Source organism: Camellia sinensis, chromosome 8, assembly GCF_055761805.1.
Source record: "Camellia sinensis isolate YWXY chromosome 8, ASM5576180v1, whole genome shotgun sequence".
Classification (NCBI taxonomy): domain Eukaryota; kingdom Viridiplantae; phylum Streptophyta; class Magnoliopsida; order Ericales; family Theaceae; genus Camellia; species Camellia sinensis.
In genome coordinates, this window is record NC_138968.1 from 120,532,480 (window position 1) to 120,552,211 (window position 19,732).

The 19,732-nt window shown below is 38.1% G+C and overlaps 1 long non-coding RNA gene and 1 pseudogene across 1 annotated transcript; both read right to left on the reverse strand.

Annotated features, from left to right (window-relative positions):
* Positions 1-3,806: 3,806 nt before the first annotated feature.
* LOC145798012 (uncharacterized) lies at positions 3,807-4,854 on the reverse strand (annotated as a pseudogene).
* Positions 4,855-11,944: 7,090 nt separating this feature from the next.
* LOC114315292 (uncharacterized) lies at positions 11,945-14,695 on the reverse strand. The gene is made up of 5 exons (XR_014338106.1): positions 13,769-14,695; positions 13,544-13,634; positions 12,593-13,449; positions 12,361-12,488; positions 11,945-12,275 (listed from the first exon to the last, which is right to left on the reverse strand). It is a non-coding gene; the product is annotated as an uncharacterized LOC114315292 (long non-coding RNA).
* Positions 14,696-19,732: the final 5,037 nt, after the last annotated feature.

The window sequence follows — 19,732 nt, forward strand, 5'->3', positions numbered from 1 at the left end:
TGGCATGTGAAATGCGACAGATAGCATATATTCAAGTTAGATTTGAAATACTATGCAATTAGAATGATGCGCCGAGCCCGGTGCATGCAATACTGATGAATGATGCACGCATACATAGCATAAGGTATGCTAAATTGAATATGCCTTAATGCTAACCATCAAAAGCTGGTAAATAAAAGGGAGAAAGATGTGGGGTTGGATGACATACACACACTCGCACACGCTTATTACACAATTGCCCTCGCTCGGAGGATTTGAAAGAATAATACAAATTAATTAACCTACAAGCTAATTAATTAATTACAGACCAATTAACTAGTTAAGCAAATTAACTAAGCTAATAAAGCGATAAAACCGCTTTGGGAAGAGGGCCCAATGCACGTATGCTCGGCTCCGCTCAAAAACCCACCGCCATGCACAAGTTGCCTCTATTTTCACTATTTTCCTCCTCTGAAGACTGCACAAGTCCTAAGGTACACCCTCTGAACACTGGGAAATGCCACCGACCATGAGGAATGGTCATCGGCCAAAGGTAAGTGGTCATCGACCATCTATGAAGCCATTGGCCAAAAATGGATAGCCGGCCGACACTGGAGATGGTCGACCGGCCATATCTTCCTGCAGGAACCTGTTTTGACAACAGCAGAGGGCAAAACAAGGCATGGCAATGCATTTCAAAGCAATGTTTGTACCACCACACCCCTTATCATGTTTATGACTCAAAGGGGTATGGTACTCGATTCTCGAACCACCAATCGTGCATTTCAATGCGTGATGGCCCAAGAAACCAAGTTGTGCATTTTGGTGTGGAATGAAATGCACATAAACAAACAATGGAGGCCCAACCTCTATCATAATCAATTCAAGAGGCAAGGCATGCATGCTTAGTGAAATGCAACCTAGGCATGCAGCTAAACATGCAACATGAGGATGCAAACAAGCATGCTAAGATGCAAATATGTAACAAGTATGCAAGTTAACAAGTATGCAAAGATGCAATGTGAACATGCAAACATGCAAGACATATAACATGTTAAGCAATCAAAACAAGAGGAAATGCACGCCAAATGCAATGTGATTCAAACATGCAACACATGCGATAGGCCAAGTATGTAACAACATGCAAGGCTAGCATGCAATAACACGTGAATGAAGGTCTTAGACTAGTTTGGGTAGCTCTCAAATAAGCCCAAAACAGTGGCTGAATGCTAAGGAAATGAAAGCCAAAATACACACAAACATGCATGAACACATGGTTCAAAACTTAAGCATCAAAGAGCAACTTTTAAGCACACTTAAAAGGGACAAACATGGACATATGGCATGCATACTAAGCTCTGAAAATCATGTTATAAAGGTGCCAAACCAAGTAAACAAGACAAGCCAAGCATGCAACAATGTCCAAGACTCAAGGGGACTTAAACCAAAGCTATATGAAGCAAGCCCCAAAGGGCCAGGAGGACCTAAAATAGGTCCAATGCAGGTCTAAACAAGACCAAAGACGCACCTAGATGGCATCTAAATGGTCTAAACATGGAAGCATACATAAAGGTCCAAACATGGAGCATAAGACACAAGCCTTTTAAAGCATTAAAGGGGCATCAAATGTAAGCATACAAGCATACCACAAGGACTGAAATGATGCTATAAGTGATGCCAAACCACTAAAACAAGCAAGTAAAGCATGCTAGAGGGGTCAACACTCAAGGCTCACAAGGGGGATTACATGATAGCTATACAAAGCAAAGCATGGATGGCTCGAGACCTTGGGCACACTAAAACATGCATAAAAGCTTCACAAAGCTAGGTCAAAACAAGTAAGCATAGTGGTCTAAATGCTAGGCACATATTAAGGCAATTCATGGCATTACAAGACAAGTATGCTAAGTATGCATGGTGTGTCTAAACCAATTAAAAACAGCGCTATATCATGGCAAAATAAGCACAAATAACACTTAAGACATGGCCAACATGCACTTAAACAAGATGCTCACACATGAGGCTAAAATGGCAAACATTGAAGGCAACAAGGAGAAGGGATGGCCCTCTCCTTCTTAGGACCTTAAAGCACCATCCCCACCACTAAAATCCCTCTGGATTTCAGTGGTGAGGAGGCCCAAACAAGGTGGTCCCAGAGCTCACCAAAAATGCACAAAATGGGGACCAAACAAGGCTTAAGAGGGGTCAAACAACCCCAAACAACAAAGTGACCTTAAACAATTATTTAGAGCACTCAAAAAAAAGACTTTTATTAGTTATACACAAAGTCTAAAAACAGATGCAAGGTAGGTTAAAAGACTATGCAAAAATGGAGAATAAAGAGCAAGAATCTTATCCTTGTAGACCCCTTCAAGGATGGAGCTCCAGTAGCCTTCCTTAGCTCGAAACCAGCTCAAAACTTTGGAAACAAACCTTTGGCACCTTAGAAACCAAGGTAAGGTGTAGCACTAGGTGTTTATGCACAAAAGTAAGACACAAACACACTTATACACACACAAAGGCAAAAAGAGAGAGATATATAGAGATAGGTGATACACAAACCCTAACCATAATCCAGACCTTTGGAACTCAACCTTCTAACCCTTGAGAAGGGAGAAGAAGGCCTCCCTTTATAGAGGATCACTCTTGCAAAGCTTACAAAACAAGCTAAGCAAGAGTGAAATCCCTCCATACAAAGTGGGTGCCAGCTATCACAGCTGGCACAAAATATCTGTCAAAAGCAGATGCACAGTGGTCGGCCAGCCAAAGATGCCAAATTGGCCAAAACAATGGTCGGCCGACCATCAATAGTGCCGACCGGCCAAACATTTGGCTGATGGTAACAAAACAGTGGCCAGTGGCCTCAAGCCATGGCCGGTGAGGTGTGGGGATGGCCAATAAGCCATTCCCTGCCCTCCAAAGCAAAAAAACTAATGTTTGGTGCAAAACCAAACACAAAACAGTCGAGTCGAGAGATCCTGAGGCAATGCGCGTGGCCGAGACCTCCGGGAACTTAAGACGAACACAAACATGGATGATTACCGAGTGTTCAAAAGGTGACGTCCAAGTTTTGAGAACGGTCAAAAATGGGGTGTCTACACGACGGTAAAAACCTGCGTGCCCTAGGAAAGACCTAACTTGACGCATAGAATTTGGTACCATAAAATGGCTCTTCTCCCAACTCAAAATCAAGTTTGCCTCAGTACATCGTGCCAACACTCTAGTCAACTTTCCTAGGCATTCCTCAAAAGACGGTCCAAACATGGAGAAGTCATCCATGAAAACCTCTAAAAATTTCTCCACCATATACCGTTGAAAAGTCGCCGATGCATTACATAACCCCAAAGGCATGCTCCTATAAGCAAAAGTGCCAAAAGGATATGTGAAGGTGGTCTTTTCTTGGTCAGTGGGGTACTCTGGGACTTGATTATACCCCGAGTATCCATCAAGAAAACAATAAAAACCCTGCCCTGCCAACCTTTCAAGAATTTGATCAATAAATGGCAATGGAAAATGGTCTTTTCTAGTCATGGAATTTAATCTCCTATAATCAATGCACACTCACCACCCAGTAGTTATTTGTGTGGGGACCAACTCTCCTTGCTCATTCTCAACAATAATGATGCTCGATTCTTGGGCACCACTTGTGTGGGACTCACCTATTTGCTATTCGAAATGGGGTATATAATACCCACATCTAACAATTTCAACACCTAATTTTTCACCACCTCTTTCATATTGGGATTAAGCGTCCGTTACATTTTATGAGAAGGTTTGGTGTCCTCTAGATGTATATAATGCATGCACACGGAGGCATCTATCCCTCTCTAATCAACCACCGACCACCCTATAGCACTCCGATGTGTCACAAGAACACTCATTAATTGACTCTCCTGTTCTGTAGTCAAGTCAGATGCAATTATGATTGGTAAAGTATCCTGAGGCCCTAAAAATGCATACTTGAGGGTAGCCGGGAGTGGCTTCAACTCAAGTGTAGGTGTTATGACTAGGGATGGTATGACAGGCTCTCTAGACAGAGGATGAAGGGATTCAAACCGGGCTTTCCATGGAGGAAAATCTGGTGTAGAAGAAGAATTAAGTAAGGCATTCACCTCCTCAACCGATCCGTCAATATCAAAATCCTTGAACCCAAAATGAACTAGACAAGCCTCTAGAGGGTCCTCTACAAGAATAGAGGGTAAAACCTCCTTCACAATCCCATCCATACCTACCACAAATAAGCACTTCTCTCTATCATGGGGTTGTTGGGATGCTTGGAAAACATTGAGTTTATTTGCATATTCCCAAATGAAACTTCCATAACTCCGGTACGACAATTAATACATGCATTGGCCGTAGCCAAGAAAGGTTGACCTAAGATCATCGGGATTTGTTTCCTAGAGCTGGCTACCGGTTCTATATCTAAAACCAAAAAGTAAACAGGAAAATAAAACCTATCGACCTTTACTAGCACATCCTCAATCATGTCACGTGGCACTTTGAGGGACCAGTCAACCAACTAGAGAGTAATAGTAGTGGGCTTCAACTCGCCAAGCCCGAATTCCTCATACACAAATTACGTCAACAAATTGACACTAGCCTCTAAATCTAACAAGGCTCTATCAATGAAATGATCTCCTATAATGCATGCAATGATTGGGCACCCGAGTCTTTAAGCTTAGGGGGTGTGTCACTCAATAAAATGTAACTTACTTGTTCCGTGAGTTCGACATTTTGGGACACGTGTGTCCTAGATTTGAGCTTTTGCGTACAAGGGTCCTTCAGTAATTTAGCATAAGAAGGTACTTGCTTAATCGCCTCCAACAGGGGGAGGTTGATTTTAACTTGTTTAAACACCTCCATCATTGTTTCCATGGATGCTGCCTTTTTATTAAAAGGGGATGGTGAATCAAGGCATTGGGAAAAGGGTGCCTTAGGCACATATGATGCCTTAGGCTCGTGTGAAGTGCTAAGGACTAAGGTGTCTCTCCCTCACCCTTGCTCTCTTTGGGTTGACCACCGTGATCACCTTTCCTAGCCTTAGTTGCATCAGACGCAACTGGTCGAGGCTCTAACTGCCTCCCACTTCTCAAGGTAATCACCGCTTGCACCTGCTAATGGTGCTTTCCATTCCCACCTGAACCCTCTGTCGTATATTGACCATTAGGGTTGGCCACAGTCTGACTCGGTAATTTTCCCTTCTCTCTCTTTTATCCATGTTATTAGCCATTTGACCCAATTTGGCCTCTAACTTGGCAATGGAGTGAGTATGGGAGTGAACTACTGGTGCTAGCCCCTTAAGTTCTGAGAGAACTTCTAACACCTGAGCTTCAAAGGCCAATTTGCCTTGAGAAATAGGTGAGGGTTACGGTTGTCGGTAAGGTTGTGGTGGTGGGTAAGAAGATTGGTTGGCAAAATTATTAAAATTCTGCCTTGGTGGTGGAGAATTGTAAGAAGTGCCTTGTGAAGGAGGTCTCCATGAAAAATAATGGTGATTTCTCTATCTCAGATTATATGTATTGAAATATGGGTTATTACCCGGGTTGGAGAATCCTTGAGCCGCATTCACATGCTCTTGGACTAATTCTGAAAATTGTGATGCTGAAGGGCACTCACTCAAGTCATGAGCAGGGCTCGCACAAATAGCACATGCCTCATGAAATTGAGGTTGATCTTGCTCTGTAGGGGCATGTCCCGTAGCTAATAATTGGTCCATTTTGTAGGACAATGCCTCTACTTGTTGGGCTAACTCTAGGTTTTGCCCTACCTCATAAATGCCCCATCTTTTCGGGACTCCAACTACTGGCTACCAGACTTCCCTGGTTGCAAAGGCATGGTGAAGGGAATTATCACTTTAAGTTCTCAAATAGTTGCCATGCCTCGGCGTCATTTTTTGACATGAATGTCCCATCACAAGAAGAATCTACCATTTGGCGGTGAGGCTCAATTAAGCCATAGTAAAAGGTTTGAACAAGTTGCCAATCAGGCACTTGGTGGTGGGGACACTGTTGGAGAAGGTCACGAAGTCTTTCCTATGTCTCATGAAATTGCTCGCCATCAATTTGAGCAAAATTGGTGATGGCTCGCCTGAGTTGGTTTGTCTTACCAATGGGAAACTACTTCTCCAAAAACTTCAGTTGCAATTGGTCCCAAGTTGTGATAGAATTAACAGGTAAGGAGTTCAGCCAGTGTTTGGCTTTTTCCTTCAGTGAAAAGGGGAATAATCGCAACATTAGGGTCTCGTTGGTGAAATTCTAGATCCTCATTGTAGAGCAAATTTTCAAAAATTCATGCAGACGTTTGTAAGGGTCATCATGAGCTAGTCCATGGAATGATGGGAGCATTTGTAAGGTGCTGGACTTAATCTCATAATGAGCAGCGGTGGTGTCGAGTAACTAGATGCATGATGGTGATGTATATGTAGTGGGTGTGAAGTAATCCTTAAGGGTCCGGTTGGGTCCATTTAGGCCATTCGGGTTCGCCATCTCAATTGGTTCAAGATATGGGTATGGATATTCAAGCCTAGGAACACGGGAAGAGGATTTAAGCTTCCTAAGAGTCCTTTCTAGTTCAAGGTCCAAATTCCATAATTCAAGGCGACAAGAACGGTGCCCGTGCATACACTACACACACACACACACACACATATTAAGTTTCGACTCTGTACACTAAGTTATGAAAACAGAATACCAAAGGAGAAAATACTCATAGCGGTTAAACGCTAACACTTTACTTATCTTGCGGGTGCTTGACGTGTAGACTGTTGTCTCCAATCCACTTAAGCTACATCTATCTTTTTAGCACTTTGGTGCTCTATTTGCGAATATTTGCTTCTGTTTTATTTTTTTTTATTTATTTTGAAGTACTTTGGTGCTGCAATTTTTGTTTAAAACTTGGCTGCGCTTCGCTTGCACTTCATTGATGGCTCCAATTGCAAACACTCTGCATACTTAGCAATACTAAAATATAAAATCCTAAGCTAAAAATTAAAATAGGAATGTAACTTTAAATTACTCAATTTTGCCAAAAGTCCCCAGCAACAGTGCCAAAATTTGATGGGTTGTTTCACACACCAAAAATAAACACTAAAAAATATACCAAATTCTTTTAGAATAATAGCAAGTCCAGGTATCAATTCACAGGGACAAACGGGAAATTAAACAAATTCAACTGTTAAATTCCTAAATTAATTTTGATAAAAAGATTGATTGTTCATAACCTAATAATAATTAAATTAAACAAAGCAAATAAATTAGCAATTATAAATAAAGATGAATTTACTGATTTAGAGAAAAACCTAGGGCAATGAGTTCACCCCTAGTTACGTAAATAATGTTTCAATTTGAAATCAATTATGCTATGGTTCGAACTAAATAATACTTCACATCTACAAGTTCGAAGCATTTATCAAGAGAGTTATCATGTTCAATGTTAGGCATGAACCATCTCAAGTAGTACAAGTCGTTCGCTCTAAACTAGGGTAGCAAAACGACTCGTCCCTCGTAGTATGACTCATCGCATACCTTGAATATGAAAGAAAACAAAACCATTGTATGGAAAGTATCAATAATCACAGAAATAACTATGCAACATCACTACAACAGTCGAGTAGCTATTTGATTAAACAATTAAAATTGAACTACACACTAAATTACATAATAAAAAAGACAATAAATAAAGGAATTTTTATTGATAAATCCATTTTAGAGTTGTTATAACCCATCAAGTCCATAAAGGAATATTATAACCTGATTAGTCCTAAATACTTTTCTTTTTATTCCATAAGGTCCATTTTACTAATTTTATATTTTTACCTGGACTATTATGCCCTTATATATATATATATATATATATATATTGTGTTAATACACATAACGCGTTGCCTTTTTTTCGTTGATTTAGTTTTGGTAGTTTCTATCTTTACGCTTTTCATCATCATTCTAATTCAGAGGGATACGTTTGTATTTTGCATGCTCGTTCCAAGGTTATGATGTGCTAGGGTTTCGTTGTTGCTGTTGTAGTATGGTTCGGTGATTTTCGAGTGAAGACGACGAATTGGACGGTGTTCGGTTGTCACATTTTCTAGAGTATAACTAGTTCAAATCAGTTGTTTTCGAGTTACAGGATGATTGTAGGATTGCATGATTAAGGTTAGTATCATTTTGGTTATGAATACATGTTTAGTTTATGTTTTTATTTGTATGATGGATCAAATGCTTTATTTTTGGATTGATATGGATCGGATGCTCTGTTTGTTCAATTATATGCATTTTATGTAGTCTTGTGGAGGGGAGGTCATTCAGATTATGTGAAGAATGTGGATGTTCTCATTTTACTTTGTTGTTTGCTTAATGAGGCTCTGTGTGGGTGATATAATTCAAAGTATATGTATTAATGTGAATGTTCACATCTTGTTATGTGAATTATGGATTTAACACTTGAACTGTACACATAGTCATCTAATTTTTGTACAATGTGAATTTTCATATCATTTTGGATTATTGTTGATTGTTGTATTGTTGTGTTTTTACAGGAGATGGATACCTTTATGATGTTGGTGTGTACATATGGTTGCAATACAACTGTAATAAATGTTGCCCGCGTATTGTGTTATTCGCGTTTGGTGGAGTGTTTGGGTGAAAAATGAGGTGAGTTGTCTGCTGGTTCTATTTGATTATTTTGTTGGCTACCTGGGATTAATAGGTGTGATTTGGACAATGAGGAAGAATTTCAGAACATGTTATTGCTTGCTAAATCAATGGGGGTACAACATGTAAAAGTTGTTGTTGAGTTGAAAAGTGATATTGGTCAGTCAAGTAGATCTGGGTTGCTGCGTGTGGGGGTTGAGGAAGAAATTGATGCACTACGGAGATTTTTCCACCATAAGGAGAAGGTGTTGTTGTCAGCCCCTTGGGCAAATGGTATTACGCATATGGGACAACGGTTTGTTAGAGGTGCACAAGAATTTTGTGATGTTTTATGTAAGTATGCCATCCAATGTGGGTTTCAGTTTACGTATGTCAAGAACAAGACAACAAGAGTTACCGCTGTGTGTGCGATGCGTGAGGAGAGAGGCTACTTGTGGGCTATACATTGTAGAGCCTAACAAGCAAATGGTTTTTTCTAGATCAAGAGGTTTAGTGATGTGCATAGTTGTGGTATGGATGTCTGAACATTGAAGAATTCGCGAGTTAGTTCGGATTTGGTGTCGAGTACCATATCTGAAATTGTGAGGGACAAGCCCTTGACTTGGCCGTGTGAGGTGGTGACTATTTTGAAGAGGGATTATGGGTTAGATGTGAGTTACCACGTGGTATGGTTGGGCGTAAAGAAAGTAAAGGCTGTTATTCATGGAGATCAGTCATTATCATTTGACCAGTTGCGGTGGTATTCGGATGCTGTGATGCATTACAATCCGGGAGTTATGTCAATATTGACTATGATGCGAGTAGTCAGCAGTTTTGTCGTTTCTTTGTGTCATTCGCTACGCATATTTCTGGTTTCAATTCTTGTCGGCCTTTATTATTCCTGGATGTAACATTTTTCAAAGGAAAGTACAAAGGTCAGCTACTTGCGGCAACGACGAAAGATGGAAAGAATGGTTAGTATTTTTTTTAGCTGTCTATTCATATAAATATTCACCTTGAGCAACATAGTCTGGACATATGATAGACGATTACACAGTGTGTTCCACATTTACACTGGTGTCAATGTTTATATCAATACACATTGATGTGAACAACAACAAAATATGACTGATTGAGAAATTATTAGTAATGTGAATGTTCACACCTGTGTCTGCTAATGTGAGTTTATCCATTACTGGACGTTAATGTGAATGTTCACATCATTGATGTTTACGAACCCAAATCCAAAAATAACAATAGTAATAGGGCAATGTAGATATAAACATTCACATGACATGTTTCCTTTATGTTGTTTTCTATTCACTTTGGAATATTGTGAATAATTGTGTAATGGTGTTGTGTTGTAGGTCTATTTCTTGTTGCATTTGCGATTGTTGATTCAGAGACCACGGCTAATTGGTCGTGGTTCTTGCATGAACTTGGGAAGGTTGTTGATGGTAAGCACCAGATTACTTTTATTTCGGATCGTAATCTTAGTCTGTTAGAAGTTATGCCAAAGGTATTCCCATCGGCTCACCACGGTTATTGCTTACAACACTTGAAGAGCAATTTAAGAGACCAAATGGAAGGAATTGATGATAGATTTAGCGATCACCTAGTAAGTAGTTTGGGTGATTGTGCTTACGAGCCAACTGTGGTAGGGTTTCATGAAAAGCTTGTAAAATTAAAAGAGAAGGGTAAGCAACGAGCACATAATTTTTTCAAGGACTTGGCACCTGAGCACTGGGCAAATTCATACTTCAGGTAATAGTAGTTTCTTAAAGTATTCCATTTGTCAAGTTTAGAATGGTAGTGATGTGAATTTTCAATTATGTTTTGTGACAATGTGAAATTTCATATTGAGTTTCGAAGAAATTAAATTCCGTATTGTACAATGTTTGTGATGTTGTACAGGGGCATGTGTTATGGGGAGATGACATCCAATGTGGCGGAGCCATTTAATAATTGAATTAAAGAAGCACGTAATCTTCATATCACTCAAATAGTAGACACAATTCGTACTCAGTTGATGCGGCAAATGTCTGCACAGCGTGACCAAGCAAACAAATGGAATGAGTTTATTTGTCATACATTCGAAACAATACTTATGGATTCGTTCAATGACAGTAGGTCTTGGCAAGTTAGCAAAGCCAATGAGAATGTGTTTGAAGTTCATTCGATACCATCTGTTACAGTTGATATTGCAAGGCGTACATGTTCTTGTTTCAAATGGCAATTCAATGGATTCCCATGTGACCATGCTGTTATTGCTATTTAGAAGAGCCACTACAATCTCAATGATTGTATGGAACATTACTTTCATGTATAGACATATCGTGCAGCCTATTCGGGTACTATATTCCCTATACCATCGGTGGAAAAGCCGCCTTCGATCCCACAGACTTCACTATATACCCACCAACTATGAAAAGACCACCCGGAAGGCCGAAAAAGAATAGAATCCCATCAAGGGGTGAGAAACGGAAACAAATAAGGTGTGGGAGATGTGATAAGTTGGGAAACTACAATCGAAAATCATGCAAGGAGCCGATATAGGGTGTACATTTTTTCATTTCAACGTTGTGTTTTACATGAGATTCTTATATTGATTTTTGAAATAAGATTGTGTTATGTTAGCAAACATCGTGTTGCAATAAGATTACGTTGCGTTAGCAAACATAATAATGCATTAGTATTTGATTTGTGTTTTATTTTTAATTTTTTAAGGTACCAATCTGACATTTTTGTTGTTGTGTTAAGGATGAATACATGATGTTAACATTCACACTTGTGTAAGATAATCACATTTTGTGAATAATTGCACATGGGTTAAACTTTAGACATTACTGTGGTGTGAAAATTCACATTCTTATTACCGTTGACAGCATCAAAGTAGATGACATGAACGTTTACATCAATGTAACCATTCACATCATCAACTCAAAAGATGTGAATATTCATATATGTATTACGAAATGTAATTGTCAGTGTTTGTTACTAGCAAAAATTAGATGTTATTGTGTATATTATGATGCATGCATGGGTGTTGTGTGAATATTGATATTGTTACTGCCATTCACATCATCAAAAGTTATGATGTGAATATTCACATCATTAAATTATTAGCTATAACTATTGACTTATGTGTTAAGAAATATCATACTCACACCTGTCATATTGTGTTACAATAACACTTTAAGCAATATTCGCATCCATGAAGTAGGGCTTTAAAACATAAGAATGTATATGATCATTCTGTGATATGGAAATTCACATCATGTCGTGTGTCAAAAAAAAAAAAAAAATACAATCTCAATGTGCATGCCCAACACAAAATAGGCCTCAAAATGAATATACATATATTGACTGAAAAATAGCAGTACAAGTAGTGATATAGAATTGATTTACAATTAAGCTAGTCTGCTCCAATATGTCAAATCTATTGACACTAAATTGTCTTAAATATGGATAACAGTTTTGGATAACAGTGATAGGTGGACACCCCCAATCTATGGGTTTTCACATTGCACTGTCTTTCTGTGATTCAGAAAAAGGTGTAGTAATGAGTCTTTTATTTGACACCATTCAAAGCGATTTAGGTTGTTAACAATTTCTTCACGGTATACATGCGCCCACATGATGTAACAAACTGTAGGCCCGCAATCTATCCTGAAAATGCAAACTTCATATTAGATTTTGAAATTTAGGTATGTAATGGTTGTGGAAGATGTGTACAAATTGATTTTAGGCTTACGAATCTGATGCTTGCTGAGGACAGTTGTCTACTAATATGATTGGTTGCGAAGTATTTTGGCCTGATAATTTGGTCCATAATGGTGATGATGGTCCGATGTTGCGCACCAAAGCCTCGATGTAGTCCCTCTGCCAATAATGAAATTTCATATTAGGCACCAAGCAACATAGTGCATACGTCCAAGTTCAAATATTACACATCATGACAAGTATTATATGTGTCAGCCACTTACCACTATTTGTGCTTTGTCAATATATGGGTCATGTATGTTGGGTCTTGGTCGTAGCGAGTTATAATGCCTCCATAGATTGTCTTTCACATCGTACACAACAATCGTCCAGTGGAAATTGTCGTGTATTGGGAAGATGAAGTATCTCTAGCCTTGATAGTCCTTGATATGTATATCAATCAGTTTATTTCTCTTGTGGAAGGGGGTACTCTTGCATGCTTTCTACACACAAAGGGCATACAATGATGTACCAAGTATTTATAACAATGTTCAATGTGAATGATGTGAATGTTCACATTTGTTAATTTGTCAAACAGTCATGCAATGTATTACAGATGTGAATGTTCACACTTGTTATATTATGTTGTTAACATTCACATCTGTCTATCATTTAATTAATAATATAATAAGCACATAATGTTCACTGCGAATGATGTTAATGTTCACATATGTCAATGTGAATGTTCAGACTTGTCATATTATGTTGTTGTTAACATTCACATCTGTCTATCATTTAAGTTAACAATATAAGCATAAGATGTTCACTGTAAATGATATGAATGTTCACATCTGTCAATGTGAATGTTCAGACTTGTCATATTATGTTGTTGTTAACATTCATAAGTGTCTATCATTTAAGTTAACAATATAAGCATATAATGTTGAGATGAACATTCACATTTATTGAACATACAAATCAATACTATTCATGTAAACATTCTCATCAACATCAAACATAAATAAACCAAAAGTGTAGTGGTTACCAAACATGTGCTTGTAAAGATGAATGCCGAATCCTCCAAACTTGGGTTGACTAGCCCTTGTAGTTCGAGTAGAATTTCACCATATGCATCTATCACCTGCACAAACAGAGGGGTGGCAGTACATTATTTGTAGTGTGTATGCGCGTGTGTGTGTGCGCGCGCGTTTTGTACACATTTACGATTACCATACGTAGTTGTGTATTGATTCTTCCTTGATGATGTGTATGATGTCATCAAAATACACATCTCTAGTCTTTGAGTCCCCTCGCCACACAAGCAACCTGTGCATTGTGATTACAAAAAACGTTAATGTCAACATTGCACATTTATGAAATGATCTAATCTATTAAGTACATATGTGAAGCTTAACATCAGCATAAAAATAAATTCAGTCTGAATATGTATGATCACTTACTCATCACCGCCGTTCTTGTGCAAATTTTGGACCTTCTGCTTATTAAGTTTGCTCATGTTGGTCCAAACCTTCAGTTTGTTGTTCAAGGTTAACTTATTGTACTTTGTTGGGTGCTTTTTTTGTGGATGTTTGTCTAAATCTTGTACAATTTAGACTACATGTGATTGCTCTTCAGCTCCCTCTTTTCCTTTCTTTTGACCAGGCAAGTTGGGGTATTGAAACTCATTCAACCAGTGCTATTTCCTTACCTTCTGCTTGATGCACTTTACTCTAGATGGTGGGTTGAGAATGTGTTCCAATGCTGCAATGGGATGCTTCTTAAGGCTATTATGAGCCTTTTGTGCTTCGACTTGAGTGATAATGTGGACGGACTAATCATCATAAAGGTCTTCAAGAATTGTTTTTTCACATTCCAAGTTGATGATCAATTTTGTCAACCGCTAAATTTCTGTATCTTTCCACTCCATGCAATTCTTGATGTCCATGTCCATATTGGATGGGCCCGATTGATCAAATAATTTGGCTTCAAGGGCAGCAATCACCCTTGCCCTTAACTCTCACGATTCTTCCAACTATTTGTATTTTGTTTCCCATTGTCGTACGAGACCCCAAGCTTTTTGGTTTTTTTTTTATAAGTACATCCACAATGTCCGGCTCACTTGGTTGTGCTATAATGATACCTCTCTCAGCATTGGGGTCGCTAAAGCTGGTGTTGATGTCATGTTCAACATCATTTAGGTCCATTGCATCACCAGAAATTCCATCGCCGTCGTCACTGCCTTGATTGTCTTTGCTTTCATCGTCATTGCTTTCATCTTGCTTTGCTGGTGCACTCGACAAAACCTCAGGTTTGGGCTCCACATTCAATTTGGTATAATGGTACATCTTTGCTTCAGTTAGGGATGCCATCAGCTCGCCACTATATACCTGCAGTTTGAGACATTATGTTAGTTACATAGTTCATTGTCTTAATATGTGAATGGGCACAACATTTTTTGTTGTACTTCTACCTCATTTAAACCAAGCTTCGCCCAAGATATGGACTTCATGTTGGTATGTAAGGCTGTGAGGTCCCACTTCACATACCGCGAAATGGCATTAGGGTTGCGGGGTTGCAAGATTGTTGTATGCTCACACAACCAGTACTGAAACAAATACAAATATCAGTAATGTGAATGTTCACATCAATTAACACTGATGTGAATGTTTACAGCAGTGACTAGTAATGTGTGTTTATCCATTACTGAACAGTAATGTGAATGTTCACATCATTGATGTCAACTTCCACACCATTGCCTAGTAATGTGTGTTCCACATTTGTTTTGGTGCTTACATGAGGAAAACACTAGTGTCAATGTTTACATCAATACACATTGATGTGAACAACATAATATGACTGATTAAGAAATTAACAGTAATGTGAACATTCATACCAATAAACATTGATGTGAATGTTTACACCAGTGTCTACTAATGTGTGTTTATCCATTACTGAACAGTAATGTGAATGTTCACATCACTGATGTGAACTTCCACACCATTGCCTAGTAATGTATGTTCCACATTTGTTTTGGTGCTAACATGAGCAAAACACTGGTGTTAATGTTTATATGAATACACATTGATGTGAATGTTGCTAACATTCCACACTGTCGTGAACATTCACATTAGTGTGTACTTATGCCAACCTTGCCACCAGTGCGTACTGATGTGTATGTCACATTTGTTTTGCTGACAATATGAGTGGACAGACCGCGTAAATGTTCATATTAGATATAGAATAAGATTTATGAGATTTACCATTAACAACATAACACATCCGATGACTCGTCATAGTTTTCCCCAGTTTTGGCCCACTGACCCCATCAGGATTGCCCGAATGCTCTCAGCCTAGTCATACTCGATCATGTTGTTTAATGGGTCCATGTATGAGTAGAATACCCATCCAATTGTTTCTCCGGACGTGGAAAAGAACAATTTGACGCATGCATACATGCAAACTAATCTTGCAACCTCTTCATTGTCTTGTTTCTTTGTGCCCTTTAATGCTTCGTTTAGAATTTCACTTATTTTTTCGGCGCTTAACCGACTAACATCCTTGCACATTCGGTGTATGATGCCGGTCGTTGGTTTTGCACCATAAGAGAGGTCCATTGGCTTGGTGCCGCAGTCCACCCCAAAAATAAGTGATACATCACTTCTAATAATCTGAATGCTCTTGTCCTCGATGTAAAACCTCTCACTGGATGGCTTGAATGTCTGCACTATATGTACAATGACATCATCGTATTTCATGCAATGGTTGAGGTCGACTTCATTACTAATCAAACAATCAAATAAGGGCCAAAATGGTGTGTTTTCCTAAGGCATTTCAATTGACTATTTGTAAATTTTGTAGCCTTCAATAGTTTCACCAATCCAGTGATATTTGACCGGTAGTTGACCTTTTTCATGTTCACTTGTTCGGGACTGGCTGTTTGATCAGGTTTGCCTTTGGTACGCGATTCCTCTCTCTTTCTTTTGCCATCAAATCTACAGAGAGGACTTGTTTGTTCAAATAAGAACATATGTAATATTACTGTTCACAAATGAATAGTGATAATAAGTGTAAATAGTATGCCATGTGAATAATGGGATTGTGATGGTGAAATAATATGTGAATAGCTGGTGCAAATATTCAGATAAAGAGGTGATACCACATGACAAACCAAAATTCACATGAAGAGGTGACAACAGTCAGACATTACAACTATTAAACTAACACGATGTATACACAATGTTAATCTTCACATCATTACACTTATATATTTGAATATGAATGTTCACAGCCAAATATATGGTATGAATATTTAATATGAATGTGAAAATGTGAATATTAACATTATGTTCAGAACGTAAATATTAAAATTATGTTTAGAATGTTACAACGTGAATATTAACATTATGTTCATAATGTAATGTGAACAACAACATAATATGACTGATTGAGAAATTAACAGTAATGTGAACATTCATATCAATAAACACCGATGTGAATGTTTACACCAGTGTCTACTAATATGTGTTTATCCATTATTGAACAATAATGTGAATGTTCACATCACTGATGTGAACTTCCACACTATTGCCTAGTTATGTATGTTCCACATTTGTTTTGGTGCAAACATGAGCAAAACACTAGTGTCAATGTTTATATGAATACACATTGATGCGAATGTTCCTAACATTCCACACTGTTGTGAACATTCACATTGGTGTGCACTTATGCCAACCTTGCCACCAGTGCGTACTGATGTGTATGTCACATTTGTTTTGCTGACAATATGAGTGGACAGACCCCGTAAATGTTCATATTAGATATAAAATAAGATTTATGAGATTTACCATTAACAACATAACACATCCGATGACTCGTCCTAGTTTTCTCCAGTTTTGGCCCACTGACCCCATCAGGGCTGCCCGAATGCTCTCACCCCAGTCATACTTGATCATGCTGCTTAATGGGTCCATGTATGAGTAAAATGCCCATCCAATTGTTTCTCCGGATGTGGAAAAGAACAGTTTGACGCATGCATACATGCAAACTAATCTTGCAACCTCTTTATTGTCTTGTTTCTTTGTGCCCTTTAATGCTTCGTTTAGAATTTCATGTATTTTTCCGGTGCTTAACCGACTAACATCCTTGCACATTCCGTGTATGATGCCAGTCGTTGGTTTTGCACCATAAGAGAGGTCCATTGGCTTGGTGCCGCAGTCCACCCAAAAAATAAGTGATACATCACTTCTAATAATCTGAATGCTCTTGTCCCTGATGTAAAACCTCCCACTGGATGGCTTGAATGTCTGCACTATACGTACAATAACATCATCGTATTTCATGCAATGGTTAAGGTCGACTTCATTACTGATCAAACAATCAAATAAGGGCTAAAATGGTGTTTTCCTAAGGCATTTCAATTGACCATTTGTAAATTTTGTAGCCTTCAATAGTTTCACCAATCCAGTGATATTTGACCGGCAGTTGACCTTTTTCATGTTCACTTGTTCAGGACTAGCTGTTTGATCGGGTTTGCCTTTGGTACGCGATTCCTCTCTCTTTCTTTTGCCATCAAATCTATGGGGAAGACCTGTTTGTTCAAATAAGAACATATGTAATATTACTGTTCACAAATGAATAGTGATAATAAGTGTAAATAGTGTGCCATGTGATTAATGGGATTGTGATGGTGAAATAATATGTGAATAGCTGGTGCAAATATTCAGAGGAAGAGGTGATACCACATGACAAACCAAAATTCACATGAAGAGGTGACAACAGTCACCCATTACAACTATTAAACTAACACGATGTATACACGATGTTAATCTTCGCATCATTACACTTATATGTTTGAATGTGAATGTTCACAGCCAAATATATGGTATGAATATTCAATATGAATGTGAAAATGTGAATATTAACATTATGTTCAGAACGTAAATATTAAAATTATGTTTAGAATGTTACAATGTGAATATTAACATTATGTTCAGAATGTAAATATTAAAATTATGTTTAGAATGTTACAATGTGAATATTAACATTATGTTCATAATGTAATGTGAACAACAACATAATATGACTGATTGAGAAATTAACAGTAATGTGAACATTCACATTATTATACACTGATGTGAATGTTCACATTAGTGTCTAATAATGTCAGTTTATCCAGTAATGAATAGTAATGTGAATATTCACATCATCGATGTTTACAAAATCAATTCCAAAAATAACAACAGTAATACGGCAATGTAAATATATACATTGGTGATCACATTATGTTATAATTGGCTGAAAAGAAGAGGGTGGAACCAATAACACCCAACAACACCCAAGATCACCAACAAGTCTGACATTGATGTCACAATGTGAATATTTACATCATATTCCATCACATTTTTGAGTGAAGATTGGGGGTTCTGTGGACATCAACAATCAACAATATCAACAATGAAAGTAATGTGAACATTCGCATTATTATATACTGATGTGAATGTTCACACCAATGTCTACTAATGTGAGTTTATCCATTAATAAACAATATTATGAATGTTCACATCATCGATGTTTACAAAATCAATTCTAAAAACAACAACAGTAATACGACAATGTAAATATATACATTGGTGATCACATTATGTTATAATTGGCTGAAAAACAGAGGGTGGAACAAACAATACCCAACAACACCAACAAGTGTGACATTGATGTCACAATGTGAATATTTACATCATATTCCATCACATTTTTTGGTGAAGATTGGGGGTTCTATGGACATTAACAATCAACAATATGAACAATGACAGTAATGTGAACATTCACATTATTATATACATTATTATATACTGATGTGAATGTTCACACCAGTGTCTACTACTGTGATTTTATTCATTAATGAGCATTAATGTGAATGTCCACATCACTGATGTTTACAAAATCAAATCCAAAAACAATAACAGTAATACGGCAATGTAAATATATACATCGGTGATCACATTATGATTGAAAAACAGAAGGTGGAATGATATTGCTTACTTTTGTTCCTCATGGTGGGTAGGTACGGAAATCTATGGACCACACTCAGTCGATGGAATACACTCAGTCGCCTCTTTAAATCTTGGTACATTTTAGTCCCTCCTGGATGTACCACAAATGTAGAATGATGACATTCCTTAAGTACCTTTTCTCTAAGCAGCTCGTCACTTGGTACAAACAATCTACCTTGGTATCTTAAACTCCCATCGGGGTGAATTTCCCAGTTGAGCATAGGTTCTCCTGATTCCAGACGTCCCTTGATATAGGCTACCTCTTGATCATGCTTCTGGGCCTCCATGACCTCATTCATCAACTTAGGCATCACCTTCTGTGTACTAAGATATGCGTTCGTATCTTGAGATTCCATTTGGATCCTGAATTCATTG